A 5,302-nucleotide genomic window follows, 5' to 3' on the forward strand; every position below is an offset into this window, starting at 1 on the left:
ACATGCCATATAGCTCAAGCAATGCAACAAAATGCAATATAGCTAAGCATGTATCAATAATGCAAGCAATGAGCATGCAAAACACTATGCAACCAAAACATGCAAGCATGAAGCAATGTAACAACATTTGAACAACATGCAAACGGTGGACTTAAACTAATATGGACAAGCCTCAGCCATGCCTAAATAAGTAGCCAAAATGCTATGGAAATGAAGGCAAATTTACATACAACCATGCATGCGAACATGGTCTAACACTTAAGCACAAAGAGGGGACTTTTAAACACACTTAAAAGGAGATGATCATGGACCAATGACAAACATGGAAAACTCTGAAAGTCATGTTAAGGATGGTGCCAAACCAACTAAACAAAGCAATCAAAGCATGCAACCAAGGTCCAAAGCTCAAAGCTATCAAAGAGGGGGGGGGGGGTTAACCCATGGCCATGCCAACCAAACCTCAAAGGGCTAAAGGGACTCAAAATGACCGTAAGGCAGACCAAAACAAGGTTAAAGACACACCTAGATGGCATCTAAATGGCCTAAGTCTAAAGGCATGCATAAAGGTCCAAACATGGAGCATAAAACATAAACCTTTTGAAGCATCAAAGGAGCCATAAATGCAAGTATAGAAGCATGTTATATGGACTGAAATGACATGATAAGTGGTTCCAAACCACTGAAATAGTGCAAGTAAAGCATGCTAGAGGATCCAATACTCAAAGCCTACAAGCCAGGTTGCATGGTAGCTATACAGGGCAAGTCATGGACGACCCAAATAACCAAAATCAAACCTCAAGCACATCAAAACATGCATAAAAGCTTCACAAAGCTAAGCCAAAATCATGCTAGAAACAAGGCTCAAAGCACAAAGCATGTTAAGGCAATTTCATGGCATTACAAGACAAGTATGCAAAGCATGCATGGTGTGTCTAAACCAACTTGAAACAGTGCTATATCATGACAAAATAAGCACAAATACCAACTAAGACATGGCCAACATGAACTTAAGAAAGGTGCTCACACATGAGGCTAAAATGACAAGTTTTGAAGACAACAAGGAGAGGGGATGACCCTCTCCTTCTTAGGACCTCAAAACACCATCCTCACCACTGAAATCCCTCTAGAGGGATTTCAGTGGTGAGAAGGCTAATACAAGGTGGTCCCGGAGCTCACCAAAAATAGCACAAAAAGGAGGCCAAACAAGGCCTAAGGGGGGGGGGTAAACAACCCCAAACAGCAAAGCAACCTTAAACAACTATTTTAAGCAAGTAAAATCAAAACTTTTATCAGTTATAAACTTAGCTCAAAAACAGATGCAAGATAGGCAAAAGGCTTATGCAAAAATAGGGAATAAAGAGTAAGAATCTCACCCTTGTAGACCACCTTCAAGAACAAGGCTCCAGCAGCCTTTCCAAGCTTAAATCCACTCAAAAACTTCAAGAACAACCCTTTGGCACCTCAGTAACCAAGGTAAGGTGTGATACTAGGTGTCCTAGTGCAAAACTAAGAACAAATACACCTTATACACACACAAGAGTGAAATAGAGGGAGATATAGAGATAGAGAGATACAAATCCTAAACCCTAATCTCAGACCCTCTCTGGAACCTTTTTTGGAACCCTTGAGAAGGGAGGGAAAGCCCTCCTTTTATAGAGATTCACTCTTGCAAAGCTTACAAAACAAGCTAAGCAAGAGGGAAATCCCTCCATACACGTATGGAGGGGGTGTATTGTGGGTGCCAGCTATCACAGCTGGCACAAAATATCTACCAAAAGCAGATGAACAGTGGTCAGCCAGCCAAAAATGACAAATTGACCAAAACACTGGTTGACCGACCAGACAGAGTGCCGACCGACCATATCCAATGGCCGGTAGCAACAAAACTGGGCCGGTGGCTTCGAGCCATGGCCGGTGAGGTATGGAGATGGCCAACAAGCCATTTCCCACCCTCAGAAGGAAAAAAAAGTGTTTGGTGCAAAACCAAACACAAAACAGGCAAGTTAAGAGGTCTTGAGGTAAGGCGTGTGGCTGAGACCTCCGAGAACTCAGGACGACCACAAACATGGATAATCATTTAGTGTTCAAACGCTGACGTCCAAGTCTTGAGGACGGTCAAAAATGGGGTGTTTACACTCCTTCTGCGTGAAGTAGTATTTCAGACTTTTGTGATCCGTATAGACTTCACACTTTGGTCCATACAGATAATGCCGCCAGATTTTCAAAGCAAAAACAACTGCGGCCAATTCTAGATCATGCGTTGGATAATTCTTCTTATGTGGCCTCAACTGTCGGGAGGCGTAAGCAATAACTTTTTCGTTCTACATTAATACACAACCCAAACCTTTATAAGACGCATCACTGAAAATTACAAAATTTTCCGTACCTGAAGGTAGTGTCAAAATTGGTGCAGTGGTCAATCTTATTTTCAGTTCATAGAAGGCAGATTCTCTTTCGTCGTTCCATTCAAACGGTTGCCCTTTACGTGTCAATTGGGTAAGAGACACAGCTAATTTCGAAAAGTCCTTCACAAACCTCCTGTAGTACCCAGCTAAGCCCATGAAACTACGGACTTCTGTCACATTGGTCGGTGTAGGCCGACTCACAATCGCCTCTATTTTCTGCGAGTCCACTGAAATTCCTTCCTTGTTGATTACATGCCCTAAGAAAACAACTTCATCCAACCAAAACTCACATTTCTTTAGTTTAGCAAATAATTTCCTTTCCCGAAGTATTTGTAGGACAATTCTCAATTGATGTTCGTGTTCTAGTCTATCTTTAGAATATATCAAAATGTCATCAATAAAAACCACAACAAATTCGTCAAAGTAGGTTTTAAAAATTTGGTTCATTAAGTCCATAAATGCTGCTGGAGCATCAGTCACCCCAAATGGCATAACAAGAAATTCAAAATGACCATATGTAGACACCCCATTTTGACCGGCCCTAAGACTCGGCCGCTTTCTTTTGATTACCTGATGATGACAATTAGAATGTGTTTCTCACAAAATTCTCAGTAAGAAAGATGGAATTTAAGTTTTAATCCCAACCTTCACCCATTTTTTTGGCCAAACTATTTTAGACCTTAAAACCCTCTTTTCAAAATATGTTTTTTTTAAAAATGTTTCTACGATGTCCCGAGGCTTCCATTTCGATTAAAATATTGCACTTTTCAGTAAACCGAGTAAGGACAAAGTGGAAATAAATGGAAGGGAGGTGAAATTTTTGAAAAATATTTAAAAATATCTTCTTTATAGGTTTGGAGTTGAAGGAAATAGGAGGGGATGAAAGAAAGCTGGTTTAGGAAAAGGATGAGTATGAAATCATTAAGAAGGAAATGAGCAGTCTTCACTAAATTAGGCATTTCTGTTTGTAAACTTAGAATTTAAATGTGAGGCTACCACCATTAGAAAGTAGACTTCTGGGGCTTCAATTTAGACCCAAGAACCACCTTAGACCAAGTCCAAATAAGGGAGATATGCCCATTTGAAGTTGAGCTTAAGAGCAGATTTTGTTGATCCAGCCCGAGACAGCCTTCACTAAATTAGGCATATCTCTTTGTACACTTGGAATTTAAATGTGATGCCACCACCATTGGAAAGTAGACTTCTGGGGCTTCAATTTGGACCAAAGAACTGCGTAAAACTAAGTCCATATGGGGGAGATATGCCCATTTGAAGTTGGGCTTAAAAGCAGATTTTGTTGATTCGACCCAAAACAACAATAGCCCATTTTTCTTGGTTTTGGTTCGGTTGGGACAACCCATTTACCCATTTTTTGAGCCATTCAAGTGCATCCACTCATCCTCCATTATACCTAATCATCCTCCATAGTCAAAAAGATATTTTGTTTGCATCCATAAAGGAGTATCCCATGCAACCACCTTGAAAATTTGCCCTCCTATCACATTCTTGTCTCCCACCTTGTCTCCCACCTTATTTTTGACCTTTACTCTCCCTCATTGCCTATATAGAATGATCATATTGTAAGAGAGGGAGAGGACCACGAAATTGAAGAGAAAGGAGTGAGAAAAGAGTGAAAAAAGAGAGAAAATTTGAGTTGTTTAGCCAAAAATATTTCTATCTTCCATATACACCCCATACCTTCCATAGCTACTGAAATTCCTCATTTCCATACACCAAAATCACTCCAAAAATTCTGATATAGCCAAAGATCAATCGCCTCGATCATAAGGAAGAATGTTTAGTGATTGAAAGTGAGAAAAACTTGAGAGTTAGCCACTTTCCATACCACAAACTCCATAAACTCCATAATTTCGAATTGAGGATTTGAGAACACACTTCCTACACTTGAGGGTGATCAAGAGGAAGTTTGGAAATCAAGAAGTTCAATCTTTCTTTGGAAGGTGAATTTTTAATCTTTCATTTTCTTATATTTTATATTCATATTCTTGCTTCTTATTTCATTGTGTTTTGTTATAATCCAAGTAGTTTGTTTATCTCATATTTATTTTCTTACTTTATATTTCATAGTGTGTTGTTATAATCCTAGTGGTTTGTTTCGCTCATAATTATTTGTTTATTTATTTTTATTCGCATACTTTAATTTCATATTAGTTTTGTTATAATCTTGCATGTTTTACCTCATATTTATTTTTTATTTTTTTTTCGTGTATTAGTCTCATATTAGTTCCGTTATAATCTTGCATGTTCTATCTTATATTTGTTTTATTGCTTTAGGCTTATATTGTGAGTTTGCACTTTTTTTTATTTTATTTTTCTTTTCTTTTTTAATCTAACCGGTAGTGGTTAGTTGAGCCACCTACATATTTTTTTGTTTGTTCCTTTTCTTGGTTTTGCAACAAGACAGGTTTTGCTTGGCCTAGTTCGCCGGCCGGCCTATTTGGCCGGTCGGTTAGCTTCTTCCGAACAAGATGGCGTAATCTCCCAATATTGACCAATTTCCGCCGGCGGTTCTAAAGAACATGAAGCTTTTATTTTATTTATTTATTTTATTTTGAGTGTATTGTGAGGTTTTTATTTTGTTGTAATATTCTCCTCATCCCTCTCTAATTTGGTTTGTAATTATTCTTTAAATGTTGTAATAATTCCCCGCCCCTCTTCTTTCTATCCCGTTCTTTTACTCGCTTTCTTTATTTGTACATAAACATCATATTTATTTTTCATCATAGTTATGCTTTGCATCCATGTTTCATGCATCTTGATTCGGCTAAGTTTGCATTTGTGGATTTAATCAATTCCTATGTGATTATGTGCGCTACCTCATGTTCTTGAGATGATTCACATATCATATTTTAGAAGCCGAATCTTTAGTTGCATCT

General features: G+C 38.4%; 1 long non-coding RNA gene across 1 annotated transcript; it reads left to right on the plus strand.

The window, feature by feature from the left end:
* Positions 1 to 3,982: 3,982 nt before the first annotated feature.
* On the plus strand, positions 3,983 to 5,090 carry LOC145802053 (uncharacterized). The gene is made up of 2 exons (XR_014344277.1): positions 3,983 to 4,366; positions 4,831 to 5,090. It is a non-coding gene; the product is annotated as an uncharacterized LOC145802053 (long non-coding RNA).
* Positions 5,091 to 5,302: the final 212 nt, after the last annotated feature.

This window comes from Camellia sinensis, chromosome 11 (assembly GCF_055761805.1).
Source record: "Camellia sinensis isolate YWXY chromosome 11, ASM5576180v1, whole genome shotgun sequence".
NCBI lineage: Eukaryota > Viridiplantae > Streptophyta > Magnoliopsida > Ericales > Theaceae > Camellia > Camellia sinensis.